The sequence below is a fragment of the Capsicum annuum genome, chromosome 5 (assembly GCF_002878395.1).
Source record: "Capsicum annuum cultivar UCD-10X-F1 chromosome 5, UCD10Xv1.1, whole genome shotgun sequence".
NCBI lineage: Eukaryota > Viridiplantae > Streptophyta > Magnoliopsida > Solanales > Solanaceae > Capsicum > Capsicum annuum.
Window position 1 is genome coordinate 29,920,823 of NC_061115.1, and position 27,405 is coordinate 29,948,227.

Here is a 27,405-nt window from a genome sequence, read left to right on the forward strand (position 1 = left end):
CAGAGTTGTTTTGAAGGTTAAATTGATGAAAAACTACTAATTATAAGATAAAAATATTATTCAAGTGAAAAGGAGTGAAATTTGGGTTTAAGATAAAAGCATTAATCAAGATTTTTGGGATTTTGAGAAATTAATCAAGAAATTACTAAGAAAAGGGTGAATTCTAACCTTTAATCCGTAATAAAACCAAGAAAAAGGTGTTAATCTAGCTTTCCGAACTCTCACAAACTTTACTTCTAAGCTCACACACTATTTTATGGTTTAACTCCCAAGAGGAGGGATGAAAAATGAACAAAAAGGGCCAAAAAGAGGTATTTATATATAGAAAAATCTGGTATTGCAACAGATTTTTCACTTCAAATTCACCCCAAATTTCGATGGGGTTCCCGAAATTCGTTCGGAGTCTGATATACACAAACGGACTATGCAATCATACTAAATTTGACGTTTCGGACGTAATGGCGATATCAAATTTTTTTAAAAATATTGTTTTCACAAAGTTGACCTCCGAAATCACAATTTTCCAAATCGAGAGTTGAAATGAGATTTAAAAGCCTTAAAATCATACCAAATATGCTAACACACTAAGATTGATATTCCGGATCTGTTGGCGAAGTCGTATTTTTCATCTGAGGTTGTTTCAATCAAATGTGGGTTCCACACCTATATTTCTAATTTTTCAACTTTCCGACCAATAGGTCGAAATGAGCGCGGGTGCACCGGGACCCGAACCAAAGATCTATCAGGCCTAAAATTGATATTTTGAAGCTTTTGGCGCAGTCTGTTCGGTCATCTGTCGCACGGATCAAAAGGTATCCACATAAGTATAAAATAAGGCTCTCGAAGCCATAAAAAATCACAATATTCCATAAATGATACCAAAATGCACCAAAAATTATGTCAATCACTTCCACACCCCAGAAATATCATAATACAACTACGGAAAGGGGTAAAACAGTCAAATCACACAAAATCATAAATTTCAATTTTTTCCTGCTTTCATCAATTTTCAGTTCTACAACAATTGTCGAAATCAGTTTTTTGTACATTACATGTTCACTAACCACGATTCTATCGCTTTTATAATCCTCGTAATTGATATCGTTAACCCAAACGCCTGAATGACGTAACAACACTACAATATTCATTGAAATCTCTCTGAAAAAATCAAGAAATAAAAAAAATCATATGATTTTTTTGAACAGACTGTATGATGTTTTTGAAATTTCAAAACAGATTATGGAAAGGTTCTTGTTTAGAATGGTGGAATAGCAAATTAATTACCATAAATCATGGGATATTATTTTGTTTTTACCATAATTAGTTAGCTTAATTACTGTTTTAATGCTTCTTTAGCAGTTACATTCCTTAAAATGTGCTAATTAGTTTCATTAAAACATGTATCTGTAGGATGTATTTAAGTTAAGTAACATGTATCATCAAAGATTAAAAGTTGGAATTTTTTGAGATTTTGAAAATAGTTGAAATTTTTAGTAAATACTAATAAATATGTCGTTATATATGTAATTTTTACAAAAAAAAAATAAAATAAAAATTGTGCTCTTATTTGTTTGTTTTCGGAAGATCTCTTTTACTTTGTTTTTGGGTTCTTAAATCTTGGGTGGCGAAGTGTGATATTTTAGTAGGAAAATTAATATCCTGGATCATGAAAGAATTATTGTATGTCTCGAAAATAGATTGTACTAGCTATATTTAGTATGCAAGTATCTACTTCAATGGAATCTTATCTATAATAGGCTAGCATATGTTAGATATAATTGAAGGGTTAATCCTGACGAGATTGAGTTTATTTTTTTAAATAAACATGCAAGCACGATTTTATAGACTAGTTTAAGAAAAACTTGTTTGACCCTTAAAATTGTCACATAAATTTGAACTATAATAAAGTAGAAAGATGCTTTGTCAGAAATTTTGCTACTAAAAGTACCGATTATGTTTTGTACTACTCCCTTCGTCTCATTTTATCCGTCTCAAATTTTCTAATCTGGTGTTCCATTTTACTTATTCTTTTTTACTTATCAAGACAAAACAATTTTTTTTTCATGTTTTACCTTTTACATTAATTATTTTTTTAAAAAAATTAAAATATAAACATCATTTAATAGAAGTACTATGGTAAATTAGCCATGTTATTTATTATTTTTTTTAATAGCTGTGTCATTCCTATTTGGGACAGGTAAAATGGAACGGAGGGAGTAATATTTAACTTTTGTAAGGAAAGAGCATGGCGATTTATAACCAAAAAGTGAGATTATGATCCCGAGACAGAAGTGCTGTAGTTAGCATTCACTGGAAACACTTGATGTAGTTATGAACAAAATTCTAGGAAAATTGGTATTGATTTATAAACTAGTTTGGAGTTAAATTTCCTATCTAAATTCGATTTGCAAAACATCACCTTGATATTGTACATCAGATGTGTACATCTTGTATATTGTTATTATCAATACAAAAATATTCAAAGATGTATACATGATATATACGGGTGATATACAAAAGATAGACGGATATACACTACTTAAATATTTATTTTCACGCTTTCACACATCCTTTGTCTCACCACCACCACAAAATCACCATATCAGCCATCCATTCCACCAGACTTCATATTTAGCCTCTCTAATCTAAACCACAAAACACTCTCAATCTCTCATATTCTTCCGCCAAGCACACAGGCAAGAATGGGTTTATAACCCTGGATAAACTCTTGTTTAGTAACATTTTTATAGTAGGAAAAATTACATATTATAGATAAAATAATTTAATAATTACATGATATGGTTAATATTTCAAAAAATTACAATTCATAGTTAATAATTTTTAATAATGACATGGTATGGTTAATGTATATATCAAAGGAAAGTAAAATTTTCTCTCTCATAATTATTTTTTGTTTTATCTCTTAGTTGATTGGAGTGTTTAGCCGCAATAGGTCATTCTTTTATTGGACGTTTTAGCGGCAGTATATATTCCTCCTAATTCAACAGATCTCAAAGTTTATTCCAGCATATATCAAAGAATATTTTTATTTCTATTTCTTCTTCAAATTTTTCTAATATTTTGTGCTTTCCCCTACACATTCGCTGTATTTTCTTATAGAAGATTTTCTTAATTCAACTAAATTGTTATCAATTGTATATTATGTGTCAATTATATATGTGTATATGTATAAGTTGTATATTAATTGTACATATGATGTAATTGTACAAGTCATACATGTATAAGTCAATTGTTTAAGTCGTATATGTATAATTCATACATGTCAATTGTATATGTCAATTATGTAAGTCATATATGTATAAGTTGTTAATTGTATATGTACATTGTTATCAATTGTATATTATGTGTAGGTTGCTCCTTTAAACTTATTTCCAATGGATTAATGTAACTTTGATCCAGATGTTGAATCATGGAGGATATAGTGTCTAAAGCATCGGCGAACTCATTTTGTATCCTTAGAACACACTTGAATTCCACTTCCTTAAATGTTCAACATAACTCTTATACTAATTCGACGTATGGAATGATTTTAGTGTTCTTTACAGCCTATTAACCTCGAACCTGGTGAACCAATAGATCAGAAGCTCCAATGACTAGCAACTCTCGAATATTCATATCAATGGACAATCTGAGGCCGAGAATGTAAGCCTCGTGTTCATCCATATTGTTGGTACATGAAAAGCACAATTTGGCAATAATCGGATAATGTTGACCAGTTTCTGATATTAAGACCGCCCCAATTCTTGAACCCTTAAAATTAACCGCCCTATCAAAGAACAATCTCCAACTCGGGTATACTTCAATAATATCTTTTCCTACAAACAATACCTCTTCATCTGGGAAATAAGTTTGGAGTGGCTCTTATCCTTCATCAACTGGATTCTCTGCTAGATGATCCACTAGGGCTTGCCCTTTGATCACCTTTTGAGTGACGTATACAATGTTGAACTCACTCAATAGCATTTTCCATTTGGCCAATTTTCCCATGAACATGACCTTTTGGAAAATGTACTTTAAAGGATCCATTTTGGAGATGAAATACGTTGTATATGATGTCAGGTAATGCCTCAGCTTCTGGGCCACCCAGGTAAATGAACAACACATCCTTTCCAATAAAGTTTAATGAGCCTCATATGGAGTTAACTTCTTATTCAAGTAATAAATTGATCTTTGCTTTTTTCAAATTCATTATGTTGCCCTAATACACATCCAAATATATTGTATGAGACTGATAAATATAGCAACAGAGGACTTCCTTCCCTTGGTGGAACTAACACCGATGGATTAGATAGATAATCCTTGCTCTTGTCAAAATCTTTCTAGCATTCTTTAGTCCATTTATTTGGCGCATATTTCTTTAACATCTTGAGGATAAGGTTGAAAATAATCGTTGACTGGGCTATGAACCTGCTGATGTAAATTCAATCTTCCTAAGAAACTCATAATTTCTTTCTTTGTCTTCGGAGGAGGCAGTTCATAGATCGTCTTAATTTTTGAGGGGTCAACCTTAATATCCCTTCTACTAACTATGAAGCCCAATAACTTTCCAGATGGTACCCCAAAAGCACACTTGGCATGATTTACCTTCAAATTATACTTCTAAAATCTATCAAAGAACCTTCCTAAGTAGGCTAAGTTGTTTGAACTCTTGCGGGACTTGGTGATCACATCATCCACGCATACTTCAATTTCTTATGGATCATATCATGAAATATAGTTGTCATGGATCTCATATATGTAACACCAACATTCTTGAGATCAATGGGCATCACTCTATAGTTGTAAACACCTTAAGGTATGATGAAAGTCATTTTCTTTGTATCTTCTTCATCCATCAATATTTGGGATACCTGGAAAAATAATCCATGAATGACTGCATTTCATGCCTCATGCAATTGTCAATAAGAATATGGATATTGGTTAATAGAAATTTATCTTTAGGACTGACTTTGTTCAAGTCTCTATAATTGACACAAATCCTGACCTTTCCATCCTTCTTTGGTACTTGAACAATATTGGCTAGCTATGTTGGATATTTTGTGACTTCAATCATATTTGCTTAGTGACTTTTTCCTTGATTTTCAGACTCAGATCTGGCTTGAATTTCTGTAACTTCTCATGATTAAACCCCAGATGAATTGGTAACTTGTCCAATATGATATTTGTACTCAATCCTGGCATGTCATTATAGGACCAAGAAAATATATCAATGTATTCTTTAAGAAACCTGATGAGTTCTTTTTTCTATGCTTTTATGTGATCACTGATTCTAGTTTCTTTGATTTCTGTCATCACCTAGATTAACTATCTCGGTTTCCTCTAGATTAGGATCTTCTCAATCCTTAAAATATTTATGTTCCTCTGTTGATTGGTCTGAGGCTATTGTTTCTTCACCATAGCCTTCGCATTCATCATCATTTGCTTTGATTTGTTCATCTTGCTCTTGACATGACATGACATTGGAAGGTTTTAAATTATTATTATTGAACTCATAAACAACATAAGTTAGATTATAGTATGCAACAAAAAATATATGGAAAATATTTTCGCAATAAGAGAGACTTTCATTGAATTTTAGAAAATTGCATATGTTGGCTATGATCCACACATTTTGGTCTAAGCCTTTTGGAAAAAAGTGAAAATAAGGTAAATAAAACTTAAAAGGTGGGTCTTGGGCCTCATTCGAACTACCGCCAATTTTGAAAAAGTAAAATTTCATCCTTTCATCTACCATATCAATCAGGGAGTCATGATTGGAGTTGAAGACCAGTTCAAAAACTTCTCCCCTGATCCGTCTTTCTTGATCTCGGTCTTCTCAGGGAAACTTTCTATAGTAGCATCAACACTCTTCGAATAAGTTTCCTATTTTATTCTCGATGCCATTGCTTATAGGCTTTACAGATATAAGAAATGATTGGTAGGGCGGATGTAATTTCTTTGCCTTTTCATCACTACTGCCAGTCATTCTTCCCTCTTAAGAAACTAAGCGACGGTCAAGGAAGGAATTTTTATTTTCCTTGGAAGTATTGATTTTCAACCATCTTTTGATATCATAGATCAATTTCTACTTATTTGATTACCCGATAAAGTAAAAATAACTCAAAAGGAAAATATGTTAGATCCCATTAGTGGTAAGTAATGTAAGATATCCAACATAAAGTAAACACGTAAAGTTTTTTTCATCTTAGGTAAATTGATCCACGGGTGGTATTGACTCGAAAGGAATTAACGAAAAAGACTCTGTCTGTTGATTATAGATACGTAGGTCTTTAACAGGAAGTTTGTCATGTTTGAATCTTGGACCTATCCATCTACTGGCTTTATATTCATATGACTTTCCTCGAAACAAATAGGAGATAATGATTTTAAAGGATAGAGGCCGAGCCGGAAGACTGCCTACGCATCTCACAAATGAGAAATCAAGCTATACATAGTTCAAATTGGCAAGGATAAAACTTTATTTTATTGCAATATCATTAGAGTTCATTACATCGAGGAAACATGAAAGGAAAATGACAACATAAAGGACAATAATAATGACTAGATCTTAGATATGTGTGGGCATTCTCACTTTATTTTGTTTCTTCCATATCTTGATCTTCTATGGGTGGAATGGTAGGAATTTTAGTTTTGACCGTTCCATCGCATTTGAAGGTAAGGTTTGTACCATGCCTTCTTTATCATATCCTTCAGTCGGATCTTTAGTTTTACCCCCAAAATTCTTCTTTTCTTGTGTGATCAGTTGTATGACTTTAGCAATTTCCTTGTCAAGTTGACTGATCTTCCTAACTACTCTCTCAGTCTGTGTCTTTAGGATTTCTTCTATTTGGACTAACTCCACTATCTGTCTTTTCATATGAGTGGTTCTTGAGTCCATGACCAATTTTTCTGAAAGAATAGGAATGCGTTTAAAAAGAAAGTTAATGAAGACCGATTGAGGATTTTTCTAGGAGATTTGGAGACCCAAAATATTTTGGGTGGACTTTGAATAGGAGGCATATATTTTTTTCTATAGGATTTCTAAAACTTTGTGGGAGAGTAGATCAATTAACCTCTGATTCAAACAACACACAAAAGCACATAAAGTAGTTATATCATATAAAACAGTTATCACAAAATAATAGAATAATAAGCGTGTCGTAATTAGGTGACTCTTTTGAGCCAAGGGTTGGCCTAGCAGATTTGAAGAAAGTGTATGTCTTTTAAAATCAATCCATTATCCACTAAAACCTCAATAGATATATAAAAAGGACATAAAAACTTACAAAGTTGTTCAAAATGGGATACACTCTTTGGGGAAAGAGGAAATAACTTGACAAAAAGAATGAGGTCCCACGTAGGGGATAAAATTGGAAAACAATAGTGGCTAGATATTTCCTTATCGGCCTTCACCCTCTTAGCTTTGTTCACCTCTTGTCATGTGTAATATCTTGGGTGCCTGATATGTGTCCTAATAATCTCTTTATCTTTCGTACTCATGTGGATCTATCAAGATTTAAGATAGTCAGTGAATTTGGTAAGCATTTTGAGTCTTCTGCAAGGAACCGGTTAATCCATTCCTTTTTAGAAACAAGAAAAGTAAGCCTTTCCCCTACCCCAAAGGATAATAGAACAGATTAATTAAAATATACTCCTTCAACACATATGTATGATTCATTTGTGATTGACTCATGGTCAATAAATGCAGGGCAAATTTTTCAATGGGCCCAATACCCACACAGGTATTGGGTCGTCCTAGGCTCATGCCTAAAATAATAGTTTTGGTTTCGCTCTATCTTAGGTGTCTAGAGTGGGATTTGACCAGGTTCCCAAGAAGAAAACTTGGGTTTGAAAATATGAACATCCATTGGATGCTTAATGTACCAATAAACTATCGTATTTCCAACACTTCATTTGGAATAGATAAATAGGGGTCACGACGACCACAAAATCCAAAATAGTTTTTGTATTTCCAGTGAGGAAGTATGCCATGAAATGTAATAGTTTAAAATTTGCAAAAATTTAAACACATAAGCAAAGAAAGAGTTTAAATATTACAAACCTGTATAGTTAGTCATAGAAGTTAGTTCAAATATTTGATTAGAACATATCTAAATCCCCAATAGAGTCGTCATTTATATTTTATCCTTTTTTGAATTTCATTTAAAAGAAAATGATTTTGACTTTTTAAAACTGTTTCAAAAGATTTGAGAAAATTGTGAAATAATTTTGAGAAATTTACAGAGTCGCCACTTGATTTTTATAGAAAAATATTATGAAAACATAGTGAAATTTAGAAGATTTAAAACCAGAAACAAATCTTTGAAATGGGAGAAAATGAGTAAGGATTTAATTAATGCCTTAAGAAGGTTTTTAAGGAACTTAGGAGTGTCCATTTAAAATAGTTTACCAAAAGTAACTAATTTGACTAACTAAAAGTGGCTAATTTTTGCAAGGACTTAATTTTATAGAAAATACTAAAATTATTTGTTTAAACATTTAAAATAATTTTTATTTATTCAAATGAGAAACATTCATCTTGAATTGAACTAAATTAAAATTTTCTTTTGGATTTAGGAGAAAAATATTTTTTTGCTTCAAGGGCCGATCTGCCTTATCTCTTTTGAAACAATTGAATATCTTTGCCGGTGACTTCCTCACGACCGATCACTTGGCGAATTCCTCTCTACCGACGACTCATTCTTGAACCACTGCCAATGTTGGCGCAGTTTCGACGACCTATTTCTATCAATCTCACTCCAGCGAGCTCTTTTTTTTCTTTCTTTATAAACCTTTACGGGTACTACAAGTGCAAATTTCGGTGTCGACAACACGATTTAGGCAACCAATTTCTATCAAAAATTACCAAAATTTGGCAACTCAATCAAGTAAACCGACCCAGCTTTAGGTGTACTCGCTCCATATTTTCTAGTTGTGTGTATATCTTTCTTGATTTTAGGGGCTGCTACTGGTTGTTTTGCTTACTAGTCCTATTTCGATCCCTTTTTCATCGTGTCTTGGCTGACTATATTGATTGTGGGTGACGATTTACTTTTCGATTTATGTATTTCATAATAGATTTTTACTTGTTAATCCTATTTGTGTTTTGGCCTTTTTATTGTTTTTAGTAGTTCTGAAGTGTGTACTTGGTAGTACTTTTTTGGTTTGTTGTCTAAGATTTTTGCTCTTAGTATTATTGGTCGGTGTTGTCTGTGGTGGCTATGATTGATGGTTTTGGCGTTGGGTCATGTTTTCGGGCGAGTCTTGGGTTGGGGTCGGGGTCGGGGTCGTGGACCAGGGCGAGGGTAAGGGCAGGAGGTAGGAGGGGTAAAGGAGCTAAGAATTACTATAGATTGAGAGTAGGATCATGGAACACAGGTTCTTTATCGGAGAAGTCATTAGAGCTACTGAAAATTCTTAGGAAAAGACGAATTAATATAGCTTGTCTCTAAGAAAGCAAATGGGTAGGTTCTAAGGTGAGAGTAGTAGATGGTTATAAATTGTGGTACTCAGGAAGCATGAGGAATAGGAATGATGTAGGTATTTTAGTAGATGATGAGCTCAGAAAGAAAGTGGTAGAGGTTAAGAGGGTCATCGATAGGATGATGTCAATTAAGCTAATTATTATAGGGCCTTCTTGGAATATTATTAATACGTATGCATCCCATATAGGCTTGGATGATAAATAAAAGAAGAGATTTTGGGAGGATTTGGACAAGATAGTGAGGAGTATCCCAATAATGAAAACCTTTTCATTGGAGGGGATTTCAATGGGCACATAGGGTCTTCTTTGAAAGGTTATCATGATGTTAATGGAGGACATAGGTTCGGTGTTAGGAATGTTGAAGGAGTGACTCTTCTAGATTTTTCTTGAAAATTTGGATTGGTGGTAGTTAATTCAAACTTTCCCGAGAAGTAGGTTCACTTGGTTATCTTCTGTAGTTCAGTGGCCAAGACTCATATTGACTTCTTGCTCCTTAGGAATAAAGATAGGGGTATTTATAAGGATTGTAAGGTCTTACCGAGTGAGAGTCTTTTGACCTAGAATAAGCTTTGTGTTGGACTTAGAGATCATAAAAAAGTAGAGGAGGAGAGGTATGGAGGATCAACCAAGATTAGATGAGGCGTTCTGACTTTGTCCAGTGCACTAGATATTGGAGATAAGTTAATGGTGAGGAAGGCTTGGGGAAGTGAAGGGGATATAAACAGTATGTGGGACAAGACTGCCAGCTGTATCAGGGAGACAACTAAAGAGGTGTTAGGGGTATCAAGTGGTTGTTCAGGCAAAAACTAAAGAGACTAGTGGTGGAACAAAGAGGTGAAGGGGAAGGTGGAGGCCAAAAATAAAACGTATGTTAAGTTAGCAGAGAGTAAGGATGAAGAAGATAAACAGAAGAATAAAGAAGAGTATAAGATTGCTAAGCGAGAGGCAAAGTTAGCGGTCACGAGGACTAAAGATGCTTCTTTTGAGAGTTTATACACAATATTAGATAGTAAAGGTGGGGATAAAAAGTTGTACAGGCTCACCAACGTTAGGAAAAGGAGGAATCGAAACCCGTATCAGGTGAAGTGTATTAAGGATATGGACGACAAAGTTTTGGTGAATAAGGGTCATATTTGAAAGAGATGACAGTCTTACTTTCATAAGCTCATGAACGAAGAAAGGGATACTAGCACTGTGTTTGGGGATTTGGAGGATTCTGAGATGTTTTATGATTATGGCTATTGTAGGCTCATTAAGGTTGAAGAGGTTAAAGGGGATATTCATAGGATGCGTAGAGGTAGAGAGACGGGACCAGATAAGATTCCAATAAATTTTTGGAAGTGCACAAGAGGGACAGGTATGGAGTAGTTGACTCAATTGTTTAACATAATTTTCAAGACGGCGAGGATGGCTGAAGCTTAGAGGTGGAGTACCATGATTTTGTTGTATAAAAATAAGAGCGACATTTAGGATTGTAATAATTATATAGGTATCAAGTTGTTGAGTCAAACTATGAAGGTTTGGGAGAGGTGGTAGAGTTGAGGTTAAAGAGGATTGTTACTATTTCTAGAAATCAATTTGGATTTATGCCAGGGTGCTCTACTATAGAAGCTATCCATCTCGTCAGGAGACTGGTGGAGCAGTATAGGAAAATAAATAAAGATTTTCATATTGTGTTTGTCGACGTAAGGAAGGCCTATGATATAGTTCCCAGGGAGGTTATTTGGAGGTGTTTGGAGGCTATAGGGGTACCTATAGTATATGTTAGGGCGATTAAGGATATGTACAATAGAGCCAAGACTCAGGTTAGGACTGGGTGAGGGGACTTGGAGAACTTTCCCATCTTGATGGGGTTATATCAAGGATCGATACTTAGTCCATTTCTTTTTGTCTTGGTGATGGATATTTTGACGAGGCACATTTAGGATAAGGTGCCTTATTGTTTGATTTTTACGGATGATGTAGTCTTGATTGATGATACTCGTAGTGGATTTAGTGCTAAGTTTAGGTTTTGGAGAAAAACCTTGAGTCAAAAGGGTTTAGGTTGAGTAGGTCCAAGATGAAATATTTGGAGTATAAGTTCAGTGAGGTATCTCATGAGTCTGATATGGTTGTTAAGCTTAACACTCATTGTATCAATAAAAGAGATAGTTTCAAATATCTGGGGTCGATGATGTCACTCATCAAATCGGGGTAGGGTGGATAAAATAGAGGCTTTCCTTCGATATCTTGTGTGACAAAAAGGTACCTCCCAAACTTAAAAGGTAAGTTCTACGGAGTGGTGGTTAGACCGGCTTTATTGTATAGGGCAGAGTGTTGGCCTGTTAAAAAGACCCATATCCAGAAGATGAAGGTGGCGTAGATGAGAATGCTTTGGTGGATGTATGGGTGTACTAAAATATATAGGATTAGAAATAAGGTTATTTGAAATAATATGGGAGTGGCTTTGGTGGAATCCAAGATGAGGGAAGCGAGGTTAAGATGGTTCGATCATATGATGTGGAGGAGTACAAATGCCCCAGTGTAGAGGTGTGAGAGGTTGGCTAGGGATGGTTTCAAGTGAGGTATATGTAGATGGAATAAATATTGGAGGGAGGTGATTAGACATGAAATAAAACAGATTTAGCTTATTGAGGACATGTCCCTAAATATGAAGTTGTGGAGGAGGCGAATTAGGGCAGAAAGTTAGTCTGAGTTAGGATGTTGTATGTTTTGGTGTATACTTGGAGTATCTTGCTTTTGGTATTATTCAATATGTTAATATCAATTGTATCTTGTTCTATTAATATTCGTTATTTTATCTTATATTACATTATTTTGAGCCGGGGGTCTATCGAAAACAACCTCTCTATCTAACATTTGATGTAGTGGTATGGAGTCCGTACACTTACCCTCCCCAAATCCCACTTGGTGGGAATATACTAGGTATGTTGTTGTTGTTGTTATTACCATAGGAAAGTCCATTTTGTTATAAATAACACCTTTTGGGAAAAAAATAGTAAGGGAGTATCAAATTAAAAATATCTTATTAATTAAGAAAAGTTAGAATTTACAACAAAATTTAGTTTCTTATGTTTGAACAAAATTGCCTTAATCGAAACAAACTATTAGTCATATGAACAAAATGAATGACATCGTAGAATAAAATACTCACTTTTAGAAGATTCGCTTTAAGGAGAAAATCAAAGGAACTAATTTAATCCATTTTAGATAAGATAAATTAGGTGAAAGAAAATAAATTAATTAAGTGAAAGAAAACTAAGATAAAGTAAAATGACAATGCCTTAGGGGATTTTGTTTAGATTAATTGATTAAAGTGTAATTTAATACAAATAAATAAGGATAAATTACAAACAACAAGGGATAAAAGAGAAGAACTGAAGTTGGGTCCCTCTTTGGCACATCAATAAGCTGCCCAACTTTGGGGCTTTGAATTATGGACTTTGGGCCCTCTTTCCTATTTGTATGCCAGCTGTATATCAACAACTTCAATCTCTACGTTTTTACAGTATATTGCATCTATATTGGATGCATATCTATCCAATGTGAAAGAATACTCGGGTTTCTTGTCCCATTTTTCATCTCTGCAGCCTGTATATCAACATTTCTCCCATATATCTTCTGTCTATTGCCACAGATCAATCCCGTTTTGGAACTTTAGCGTGAGGTTTTGAATCGAAGAAATGGGACTTGGTCCCGTATATGCAAAGGAGAGTTTGGTGGACTCATAAGATGGAGTTCATGCATAACAAAATAAAATAAGGATTAGAATTTATTATATTAAAAGCAAATTATCGCATGTAATCAAAACGTTGGATCGAATTGTGTTGAAACAAAAATTGATCTCCGCTTAGGAAAAATACATGTTTGTTGGCAACTATTTCAAAAAAATAAAATTTACTTATTTTAATATCATCTTTATCTTAAATTCATATGCTTAACCAAAGGAATTTAGAAGAGGCAAAAACAAACTTTGAACCGAACCTTGCTGAAAGATAATTTTTAAAAGAAAAGGGGATCCTTTTTGTTAACATCCCCAAGAGGGATGATGAATTACAAAATTTCTATATGCCGATAAATGCCATTAGAGTAGTGGAGTATATTGCAAATAGAATCAAGTTCAGGAAGCAAACAACAAAACTTTTTTAATACAAGCAGAAGAAAAAAATACCAAGAGATAAATATATTTAGCAGGGCCAACTACTTATCTATTGTTACCACTGTGTGGATGTTGAATAGGGCCAACTACTTATTCAAAATCCAACAATGAGATTACGCTAAACATCAGCAAAAATAAAATAAGCATGACACCAAATGAATGAACAACGAATCATAACGACGAGCAAACCAATGACTGAAATGAAACTAACATAAATGAAGTAAGGTGAGGAACTGATGATTACCTTTTTTCGAGAAGGAACGGGATAAACGAGCTTATAACAATGAATCTTTCACCATCGTACTTTCGATTTTGACTCGTAGGAGTTTAATTTTTTATCAAAATTGCGTTTTTTGACTCAATTTCTTCTAGAATTATTTATTACATGGAATTAGAGTAATGCTCCTCCAAAATTCCCAATTTTCTCCAAAAAATCCTCCTTTGGGAAAGTGAAGGCTTGGGATATTTAAAGATGAAATCCAAATTTGAAAATCTATATTTGAAGTGAGAATTTTTTTCAAAAACGTGTAGATGGAGTTTGAATTTAAATTCAACAAAGAATCTCCTCCCTTTCTTGAATTAATAATGAATTTCAAAGCAATTTTTTGTTGTATCACCATTTGGGGACTGTTTCCCTGCTATTGTTGGTTTCATCGGGCTGAAAGAGCTAAAAATGGATGGTGACGCGGCTAGGGTTTTAATGGGTTGATGTCCTTTATTGATTTTTGTCGTTGGTTTTGAGATGGTTGTTGGGTGAGGTGTGAACGTTGTTGTTTGTACTGGCAGCGTATCTGTACGCTGGAAGTTGTTGTGTTTATATAGTGCTTGGGGTAAAGGGGGAGCGAATTATAGGGGTGTGGGTCGGGTCAGGGGGTTGTTATTGGGCCTGTCGGGGTGGTGTATTGGTCTGCTGGTGCAGCTGATGATTAATTAAACAAAGGGATGGGTAGATTATTTTGGGGTTATTTTAAATATAACCCCAATTAGATTAGGATTTAACCAAAATTTTTTAATTCTTGATCAAATTAAAAATCAGTTAGCCAACTGCATTGTAATTGATGTCAATTAGATTTTCAATTACGATCTATGATAATTTTGGCTAATTTAGAGTGCAATTTGACATGAATTAATAATCAATTTAATCTCGAGCTTTTTGATTAAATAAAATCAAATAAATATTTTCTAAATAAATTATTTTTGAGGATAAATTATTCTAAAATCAAGCTTTTACCCATTTAAATTCATTCAAGTTAGTTCTTCATTAAGAATCAATTTTTGAAATGATAATTATTTAAGCAAACAAAATTATATGATCTCGTATACGTGAGTAAAGAAATATATAATTTGTTACTTAGTTAAAATTTTTTTACTCAAATGAATATTTCATAAAGCATTTATTCGGATAAAATAAATATTTTGATTTTATTTAAAATTGAAAAACCCAAAAGCAAACCTATTTGTCGAGGGCAAAAATTAGGTGTCAGTAAGAAGCAAGTGGCAGCCAAAATGGCTAAAAATTTAGGAAAATTATAAGTAAAGACAACTGAATATACACTAGAGATACCACCACCACCATTTCCTCGGAGGCTTAAAAAGGATAAAGAGGATGCTTGTTTTAATAAGTTCTTGGACACACTTAGATAATTTCACATTAACCTTCCTTGGTTAGATGTTTTGTAGGAAATGCCAAATTGCACTAAGAACTTAATGGATGTGGTGACCAACAAGACCAAACTGGGTGACATTGAGATAGTAACACTTACTGAGGAGTGTAGCTCAGTGGTGATGAGCAGGATGCTCAAGAAGATCCCTCCCTACACAAATTGGTAAAAGTAACGTGGTCCATTCTTTGAGTGATTTGTGGGAAGCATAAATTTGATGCCCCTTTCAGTGTTTAATGCTCTTGGTTTAGGAAAGCCAAGGCCATGTTCAGTGGGGATCTAAATGATGGACATAACAAGAGTGGTTCCCAAAGAAATCATAAAGAATTCTCTCATTAAGGTTTGCAAATTCATTATTCCTGTTAATTTTATTATTCTTAATTATGACACAGATGACATGGTGTCAATTATATTGGGACATCCATTCTTGGAAATTGGAAGAGCACTGATATATGTGAGAAAAGGTATTAAAATGAGAGTGAATGATGAAGAAGTGGTCCTCAGAGTGTACAAAGCACTCAATGCAACCTTACACTCTCATGGCATTAGCTAAAGCAACAATTAAGCATGAAGTTGAGAAACTTAAGGAGGAACCTAAAAAAAAGGTGTAGAAAGAGCATCAGATCTAGAGATTAATCACTCAAAAGGTCATAAAGGAATAAGAATATGGGCTCTGAGTTGGAAAAAAATGATGAGATATTGTGGTAGAGGGTTGTGAGTTGAGTCGTGCCATAATAATAAATCAGGCGCTGGTTGGGAGGCAACCCAAGTTAAGGTAGTTATTTTTACTTTTTCTTTAGTATCATATTATGTTTTTTTTGGTTTTGTGTCAACAGGTTGAAGGGAAGTCTAAGTACATGGGATCTAAGCTATGGAGCATAGCAAAGACTAAGTGTGGGGTACTTCGGATCTCTTTGATAATCATGATGCGACTAGCTAGGCGTAAAGGCCTTAGGGAGTATCTATATTTTTACTTTTAATTTAAGTTTAGAGACAAAGCGTGATTTTAAGTGTGGGGTGGTGAATCTTCTGATTGTTTAGGGTGAAGTGGTATTATAGGATTTCCATTTTCAATTATTTTATTGTTTTTGACTAAATTTAAAAAAAAGTATAAAAAGATTTTCCTTTGCATATTTTATGTTTTGGGGGGTGTCTGTCTGGTAGAAGGACACTTCACCCACCCCTTGATTTTTTTCTATTCTTTTCTAAAGGGGCCCCTTTGAACTTAGTATCTCTTTTTAATTTTTAGTAGTAATTTTAAAATTCTTGTTATTAGTAATAAATGAGATATTCTTACTAAGTGCTATGTATGATTACATGATGAGAGTTGGTTTTGAATATAAAAACATGTGTAGTGAGTTGAATGACTATTTCTGAGACACCTAGGATCATTTGTATGACTCTTGTATGATGTTGGATTAATTCTAAATTCTAGCTATTGCTTAGTTGAAAGTCTATAGATATCATTCTTGATTTGAGCATGTTCCATATGTGAGTGAGGTTTTTGTTGCATTCCTTATTTCATATTGATGTTTAGAACTTCCCTAGTGTGTTTGCAAAGCAAAATAAAGAATATTGGGTTTAAGAGATGATATAGGCATTTCTTTGATAGCCATGTTTTTTACCTTTTGTATCTACCCATTCTATATGACCTTAGTTAGGTCTGCTGAGACTTTAGCCTATTCTTTGGTAGCATCACGTGTAGCTTATTCACTTTCTTTCAATTAACTGTACTAATATCAAAAACTCCTAAGCACTTTAGTTGAAAGATTGAGAGGCTAATGAGTGAAAAATTATAGAAGAAAAAAGTGAAAGTGAAGCCATAAGAAAATGGTTGTTGGTGTGTTGAAAAAGTTTATATGCTCTATTTGATAGGAATATGAGGAAAAATTCATCAACAGTAAATCATATAATAATACCAAATACTCCTTACTTAAGATGTTTGAACTAGCTTAAAAAGATGAGGGAAAATAAAATAGAATTAGAAAAATAAAAGTGGTGAAAATTTTTGTTAGTTAGAGAGGAGTCTGATGTAAAGTGTGATGTATTAAAGTTCTTAGTGAAGATAGTCACTATTACTGGCCAGAATAATTCCTACCTATCATTTAGCCAACCTTACAACCTTTAAAGTCCTACTTGATCTTGAGCCTTGACATTCTGATATTAGTAAAGTACTACACTAAGGGAAAGCTTATGGTTTATCTTATTTGACATGTTAATTCCTTGTGAGAGTGAACAAAATTTGATTCTTACACCCATTCTTGTGACAAATTGCATATTAGTGAGTGAAATTGGGCGAGTCTCTTATGGTGAGGGGGCATATTTAATGAAGGATAAATGACTTATATGATCTCTTGGTTGAGTAATGTGAATGTGTTTCTAACTTGGGAGAGTCAATTCTTGAGGTTAGGAAGTTTTGAAGTAGTGTAAATGAGTTTTCACTTGTAATACAACATTCTTAATGTGGAACTAGTTGTTCATGCAGTCATTGTAGTTCTAGATTGAGTGTCTTAGTTTGAGTAGTGATGTTAGAGTCTTTTTTAATGATGCCTAATGTAAGGAGTTGTTTAAGGACAAATGAGGCTTCAAGTGTGGGGTGATAATCTTAGGTGTATTTATACTCCTAAATGTCATTATCTATGCACGTTTAGCTTTATTTTAAGGACTTCTTAATGTGCCTAATGAGTTATTAAGGTGAAATTGTGTATTTTTATGTTAAGTGACATGTTTATAGTGTTTAACGTGCATTTCAAAAAAGTTAAGAATTAAAATGATCAAATAGAGTTTAGAAGAGAAAACTAGTTGTGCTAGCTTGAGCTATGCTTGGTTCTAGTGTACTTTGATGAGCTCTAATGTGTTGTATGAACTAATTATTGTTGCATGATATTGTAGGATACTATTGGAGGTTTTTTTCAAGATATTTGAATCCTTCAAACAATTCATAAGAAGTGAGAAAACAAGGATTAAACATTAGAGAAGATAGGAGCAAAAATGAGGCGAATTCCTACCTCGTTGGAGGTGCCTTGCACCGCACTCCACAAAGAATGGGATGGGGTGTGTGGTGAACTCCTTATGGAGATCCCACACCGCCTCACCTATTCTTTGGGTGTGTTCTGCACCCCTAAGTCGATCCTTTGTCCTTGCGGCATGAGGCTTCTCTCGAGGTCTCAAAAAGTTGATATTTACGTCTTTTAAGTAAGGAACAATGTGGTAAATGAATATTTTTTATGTTGGGATGACCATTCACGACCTAAAGTACTATAAAAAGAGCATTCATACACAATTACACCTCATATTTGGAACACCAGACAATTGGAAAAAAGAGAAGGCATCAAATGGGCTATACGCTAAGGAATTCCGTTATTGTGATTCATTCTAAGACTATGAGTGGAAAAACACCCTCTTTCTAGGGTTTTGTCTTCAAACATGATTGTGTAATTATGGTTTGATTATTGATTTATATATTTAGCAAGTCATGTGATTTTTCTTACACTCTTGTTATACTAATCTAAAGCATCATAAACTTTAGGATAAATTTAAGTCTCAAAATTAATTGGCCATAGGAATGGTAGGATGCAATGAAGAATGTAAGGAGTGTGGATTTGTTAGTGTGTGGTGTATATCCTCCCGAAGCTACCAATCAATAGAGAAAATTTTTTTTACATGATTCTCGTGCATACATATGGGATGAGCCTTATCTCTTCAAACAGGGCCCTGACAGAATTATGCACAGATCTATTTTTGAAGATGAATCTAAACAACGGCTATAAAAGTGCTATTCATATCCTTATGGTGGCCATCAAGGGGGTGATCAAATAGATAGAAAGGTGTTACAATCAGGCTTCTTTTGGCCAACATTATTTAAAGATGTGGTTGCCTTTGTAAGGGGGTGTGATCAATGCCAACAACTAAGTACAATATCAAGGTGCCATGAGATGCCCCTGAACAACATTCTTGAGGTTGAGGTTTTTGATGTGTGGGGGATAGATTTTATGGGATCATTTCCACCATCTCATAGAAATTTATTTATCTTAGTGGTAGTTGACTACGTGTCTAAGTGGGTAGAAGCTTCAACTTTACCTATAAATGATGAGATAGTTGTAATGAAGTTTGTGAAAAAGCATATCTTTTCTCATTTTGGCACACCCAAAGCTATTATCAGTGATGGAGGTACGCATTTTGTTAACACTTAATTTAAAAATTGGTTGGCTAAATATGGTGTTAGGCACAAGGTTGCCACTACATATCACCCATAAATGAGTGGCCAAGTAGAGGTATCTAATTGGGAGATAAAGCAGATTTTGCAAAAGACGGTCAATGGTTAGCGTAAGGATCGGTCAGAAAAGCTGGATGATGCACTATGTGCATATAGGACAGCGTGCATATAGGACAGCTATAAAATTCCCATTGGCACCTCTCCTTATCAATTGGTATATGGGAAGGATTGTTACTTGCCTGTGGATCTTGAGCATCAAGCTTATTGGGCTATAAAGAAACTGAATCTCGATATGAAAGCTATTGGTGAGAAAAGATTATTGCAATTGCATGAACTTGATGAGTTTTGCTTACATACTTATGAGAATACAAAGTTGTACAAAGAAAAGACTAAGAAATGGCATGATAATCATATTCTGCATCGTATTTTTGAGCCTGGACAACTGGTGTTGTTATTCAATTCAAGATTGAAGGTTTTTCCTGGTAAGCTACGATCTAAGTGTCCTAGGCCATTTGAAGTGGTACGAGTGACGTCTCATGAAGCTATTGAGCTATGGAACAAGGAGAAGACTAAAAATTTTTGGTGGATGGATAGATATTGAAGCATTATTGGGAGGATCATGGAGATTAGAACAATGTGTCCATCACCTTAGCGGATGAATGAAATTGAGTTGAGTCGTGCCACAACATAAACTAAGGCACTGCGTGGGAGACAACCCACGAATGTTGAATTTCCAGTAGCTTACCGCAATAACACCATGTTACAAAGCTAGATGCGGAAAACTAGCCCTGTGTCGCGATAAGGGTCATTTCAAGGAGAATTTTAATAAATTTTTGGGTTTTAACCGAACCCGCTACTAATTAATTAGCCTCTTTTATAAATACCCCTCCCCCCATTTCTGCCTCATTCTTTCTCACTCTAAATCTAGTGCGCCACCCCCTTTCTATAAACTACTTCTCTTACTTCTTGTTTTTTACAAGGGTGAACTTCAAGGTCCTTTAACTCTTTCAATTCACATCAGGTAAGTACTAGTCTTCTTGTGTATTCTCTTTATTTTGATGGCAATTTCGAAAATCATTATCATAATTGGGTTGTGATTATGTGGATCTATTGATATATATTGAGATGTCTCGAAGATATGTGTCTAGTGTGTTTTTAATTATTAGGCCTTACTCTATGTATGTGCTTAACTACTTTACCAATGGGTGAACTTGGTTATTACGTATAATTTAGGGTTAATGTTGAATTGTCATCTAATGTTGAAATAGAATTGATTTAAAGTAGCAATTGTGCATACATTGCTCGAACTTGCTTAGCATAGATGGGGTGCTTCACCAATAAGGGAAGTCTGAGTACCTTACTTAGAAATGTGTAAGGTGTTCCCGACCTTTGATTTTGAAGTGCTTACTGACTCCCCAGTGTAATTATGGGGTGAATTTTTACTTATGTGCATCATGGGTTGAATCTACGTAACCCGGGTGTTAACTGTAATGCTATACCAAATGAGCTTTTGATAGGAAATACAGTTTGCTTCATGTATGAAATTGATAGTGATAAACATTGTTGCACTTGTTTCAAGTAGATGAGTACATAAAGCCCTAGTACAATCACATGTCTGTGGCTTATTGTCTCTATGGGATGCTTAAACACTTATGATGTAAAATTGAACAAAGGGAAGTCTGAGTATCCTGTTCTTACATTTGTGCACCTGTGCTAGTAACTAAGTGTGAGTTTCTTTATGCCTTGTCCGCACTTAGTATACGCTAGTACATTCTGAGATTATGTCTTACTAGTTTGGTGTATTTTTTAACTGACAAGTACTTTGGATCGCCACAACAGAAAGGAAAGATAAGGTTATGCCATTTGAGCCCTCAAAGAAAAGAAACAGGAAGTCTGATAGGGTACCAAAAGCTCTGGCAGTCCCTCGTGGTCGGTACAGAGATATGGGTATAGATGGGTCATTGAAGATGAAAAAAATTATACTCTAAAAACATTGAAACCAAGTACATCCCGAAATTGTTTATTGGTAGGGAAAGCTTACAGGGTGAGTATCTGATCATGGTTTGCCGGTTGGAGAAATTGCACATGACCTTTGTGTTCGAGCAGCCCACGGAGTGAAAACAATACCTTGTAAGTGAATTTTATGCAAAATAGAACCCCAGGGACTCTGACCAGGACTTGAAGATTCGCCGGAAAGAGGTAACATTTACACCCAAGGACTTGAATGAATTATTGGGTATTCTCGAGGCTAATGCGGAGCCATTGAGGCAGCTGAACATTACCCCTCTGTATGCCCATCTCTGATACCTCTTGTGTGGAACCACATCTGCAACTAGATGGTCTCAGTAATGTGGCATTATCCTCTATTCAACTTTTACTTATTCTCAAATGAATAGGGAGGCGCGTATGTGGGGGAAGATGGTCAACCATTGCCTTATTAAAGGAAAACACATAACTGACATTACACGTGATAGGGTATGTTTAATTTATTCTCTTATTCATGATGGCATTAATATCAATGTAGGTGCTTTTATTTTTTCAATAATGAAGAAGGCGAGATACCATGAGGGATGCCGATATGGGTTCGAAGGATTGCTGACTAAATTCTTGAGGAAGGACAGGGTTGAGGAAGAGGACCTGGATTATAAAGTGGTGGTTTTTATGCGCTCGATTAATGTGATGAGAGTTAGGAGCTTAGCTATGGCTCATGGGTCAATACTCACTATGTTTGAGCATCAGGCTCAAAATGATAAGATTATAGCAAGGATGTTTGGACTGTAGATGCTATAGCTGCAAGTAGGGGAAAACCTGCAACCAATGAAGGAATTCATGCTGTTGAGCTGGATTACCCTCTCAGTCACCAAGCTAGGACTTTACTATGGATAGATCCAAAGTTTATTGACCCTATTAATGATGACGTGGCTATTGATGAGGAGAAGCAATGATTCTGAGATTGAGTCAAAGAAAAAAGAACATCCTGATATGGGAGCTGAGAAACATGGTCCAGATAATGATGTAGATGATGATAAAGTTGATGATGAAATAGTTGCGGCCTAATTAGGGCATAGTATGCCACCTCATTACTTAAGCTTATTTGTAAGAACTGGGACAGTGCTTCATTTTAGGTATGGGGTGTTGGTATCTCATATCTCATTCTCATTCCTTGCACTTTGTTTTATGTTGTTGGACTAAGAAATAATGTAAGTTTCCAAGATCCTTTATCTTGAATTCCTCATCTAGAAAGGACTTCAGTTGTTCAAGATCATTGTGATCATTTACAGTTAACATAATGTCGTCGACATAAACTACGACAACGAAAATAAACTCACCATTTTTTAACAAACAATGAGTAATCGTTCAAAGAGAGAATGAAACCTTTATAGTTTAAAGCTAATGTAAGAGGAGAATGCCATTGTCGTGATTCCTGCATAATCCCATATAGGGACTTAGTGAGCTTACAAAAATGATTACTACTAGGAGACACCATACTAGCTAGAAAATACATGAAAAACTCTTCTTGTAGTTCACCATGTAAAAAGGCATTGTTAATATCGAATTGAGAAATAGTTTTTATGACCCAAAACAGGGCCAGGCCGTGATGGGTATCTCAAGTCCCACATAGATCGGAGATCATCCCATGCACCTAACCAAAAAAAACATAACTTCCCCAATGTCGAATGAATACCAAATATATAAGAAGATAGCATGCAACAAACTTAAGGAAAATTAAAACATGTCCATAACCGACAACTAATGACCGGCCAAACAACCGACCAACGTCACCCAATATCCATAGTAATCTAAACAAAGCCTTCTAAACTAAGAACCAAAACTAAATATCAATAAAGAGTTGGGATATACCCCCAACTATAGCAAAAAATAAATCTAAATAGTCTGAGACATAAGAGATCAAAACATGAAATGTAGACTTCTAATGTATGGAAGCTCTCCACTTCAATGTCAACTTATGATTTGATCTCAAATCCTAATCATTGAGTAGGAGGAGTAGAAGTATGACTAGTTCTAGCATCGCATAGGGATAGAACATCTAAAGATCGTTAGTGGTTGGAGTGCTAGCATGAAACTCAAGGGTAAGGATAACATAATGCCATGAGCAATAGTTCAAAATTATTGAAAAGTAATACACATAATAAAATGCATGAACATATATATATATATATATATATATCACATGTCGGGATAGGGAACAAGGCTTAACATGCTCTTTAAAACTTTTGCCTGGATTGCGTAGCTCAATCATCATAACATACAAAGGCACACACAGGCTATATGGGCCTAGATATCCCCCAGCTAGTAGGGCCCCAGTGCATGTGGCCGCATGAACCAGAGGATAAATATATGCACTATAGGGAACTCAAACCTCCCGATATATCAAGGTGACACGAGTACCAAATCATGTAATAAGATCTATAGGACTCAAATCTCCTAATATTATTATAATAATGTTAAGGGGGACTCGAGCCTCCCTGGTCATTTCAAACCCCACGTCGACAACCACAATTTCCAGTATCGGTCACTCGCACTTTCACTTTTATGACTCAGCTACACAACCCTTTTTTAAGACCAATTTAAAACAAGTATCACACATTTTCATTCCTTGAACCATATTTCATATTAAAGTATACATTGTTGGTATCGTCATACCAACAACACTTACAAGGTAACAACAACATGACAAAACAATTACATCACTTGGGACCCCCTTTGTTCAATTTTACAAATTCCCACATTTCTCATAATTAAAAGTCAATTTCACAATAAATGTTAGGGGTCATAACTATCTCAAAAGTCTTAAGTTTGGGAAAATCATAATTCCCTAGTTCATTCACCATACCCATGCACACATAAGTTCAAAACCATAATTAAAGCATGAATAATCATATATAAACCATAGGAAAACATTGTGCAACAACAAACATTCAAAACCCTCATCCTTTCTAATAAAACCAACATGAACATCTCATGGACAATACTATAAAACATGTTCTTTTAAGAAATTAAAAAGGAGGGAAGAGTAACATGCTTGAAATAACCAAGATTACAGAGAGAATTCAAACCTTGAGCCCTTGGATGACCTACTTCTTGGAAACCCCAAATATGGCTGCTTGAGAGAATTAGAGCGAGATTTAGGAGTTGTGATGAGTGAGTTAACAATGTTAAAGGGGTTCCCAATAGAGTTTTATGTCATGGGTTACAATTAGGGTAGAGGAGAAATATCCAAAGTACCCGTAAGGAAAAGACTAAAATTTATCGTAAGTGACTACGGGTCACTATACGACTCATATAGACACATTATGACTCATCAAAAAAAGTCGTAGCCTAGACAGAACCACCAAAGCCGCATACTGGTCTGGCTACAAGTCATACCATTAACTTGTAACCAATCATTATGGCTTATAACCACTTCTCATACTCAGGACAACAACAATTTGGAATGACACAATGGACACCCCAAGATTGGGACATAACGACTCAACATGGGTCTTTAGAACTCGCGGCCTCAAGTCGTAATAAAGTTATTATCTTAGGCCAAACTTACTGGATACCTTACGACTAGGTCCTTACGACCAGTAGGAAGTCTTGATGACTAGTTGAAAGCCACTCCTACTCAGAGTAGAATACTAAGCCACTTGTTTTTATTAAGTTACGACCGAGTCCCTACAACCTGTTAAGACACCCTACGACTCATCTAGGGAGTCTTAGTCAAGACAGTGAGGATAAAATTTTAGAAAATTTTCAAAAACCAAAAACCTAGGGCATTACATACTCCTTCCTCATGATCATTCGTCCTCGAATGACAAGACCAGGCATTTCTTGCATGATTTGACTCCGCATACAACTACTCGTACCTTTAACAAAGAAAGAAAACAAAGATGCCAAGGAAATCACCATTTCCTTTAACAAAGTCAGAAAACAAAAATGTCAAGGAATACACAAACCTCAAGAACGATTATCCAGAATGACAAAAAAGAACAGATACTTGGACTTCATATCCTCCTCGACTTACCAAGTAGCTTCCTCAACCTTTCAGTTCCTCCAATGGACCTTTACCAAAGCCACATCCTTTTTCCGCAACTCCAATTCGTATGCAATATTACAAACACTTTTTAAAACCAAGTACGGACCAATAAAATGGTGACTGAGTTTCCCCTTTTTACTAAACCGTATCACTTTTTTATGGGGAAACCTTCAGAAACACCCAATCACTAATACTGAACTCTAAATCCTTTTGCCTCACATCAGTATAAGACTTTTTGCGACTTTAGGCGGCCTTAAGTCTATCCCGAATCACCTTCACTTTCTCCATGTCTTGGTGAACAAAATTAGGACCAAACAACTTATTATTACCAACCTCAACTCACCCAATAGGAGACCCATACCTCCTACTATATACGACCTCAAATAGAGCTATACTAATGCAAGACTGATAACTATTATTGTAGGCAAATTCTATAAGAGGCAATTGGTGAACCCAACTATCACTAAAATCAAATACATAAGCCCAAAGCATATCTTCCAAGACCTGAATTGTCCTTTCTGCTTGCCCATCCATCTGTGGGTAGAAAGTGGTACTAAGGGTCACCTTAGTCCCCAAACCTCGCTAGAACAACCTCTAAAGGTGCAATCAGAATTGAGTAGCCCGATCAGATATAATAGAGACTGGAGAACCATACAATTTCATAATCTCCTCAATGAACAACTTAGCATAATTTTATATATAGAAATTAGTCCTCACTAGCAAAAAGTGAGCAAACTTAGTCATCCTATCCACTATGACCCAAATTGAATCAAACTATTGGCGAGACCATGAAACACCAGCAAGTAAATCTATATTAATTATTTCCGATTTCCACACCGGAAGTTCAATCTCTTGAGTCAACCCACCAGGCCTCAAGTGCTCAACCTTCACTTGTTGACATATCATGAACTTAGCTACAAAATTGGCCACATCCTGCTTCATGTTATTCCACCAATAAATCTCCTTAAGATCATGATATATTTTCATCGAATCAGGATGAATAGTATAATATGGCGTATGAGCTTCATCCAAAATTCTTCCTCGCAACCCATCAATATCAGGAACACGTAATCTATCTTGGTATCATACGATACCATCACCACTAATCTCAAAAATTGACACCTTCTGCCTTTCTACATCATTCTTGATTTGTATCAAGATAGGATCCAACATCTACTTCTCCTTCACCTCAGCACCAAAAGATTACCTTGCCACTTCTTGAGCAATCACACCACCATCCTCAAAATCCAAAAGATGGACTCCAAGATTAGCCAAATATTGAATATGTTTCACCAAATCCTGCTTTTATTCATCCACATGAGATAAGTTTCCTATGGACTACCTTCTAAGAGCATCAACAACCATGTTAGCTTTACCTAGGTTATAGTGGAGACTCATGTCATAGTACTTTAACAACTCAAGTCGCCTCTTTTGCCTGAGATTCAATTCCTTCTAGGCGAATATGTATTTTAGGCTCTTAGCATAAAAATAAATATTGACATGAACCCCATACAAATAATGCTACCACATCTTTAGTGCAAACACCACAGCTAACAATTCTAAATCATAGGTTGGATAGTTCTTATTATAAACTTTTAACTATTTAGAAGTATAAGGAACCACCTTTCCATGTTGCATCAACACATAGCCCAATACCACCTAAGATGCATCACAATAGACAGCAAAACCATCAGTTCCTTCAGGCAAAGTCAAGACTAAAGGTGATTTTAAATTATCCTTAAAATTCTCAAAACTTCCCTCGCAAGCATCAGCGCACAAGAATTTCAACTTTTTTTGAGTCAAATTAGTCAATGGGCATCAAAAGAAGAGAAACTCTTCACAAAC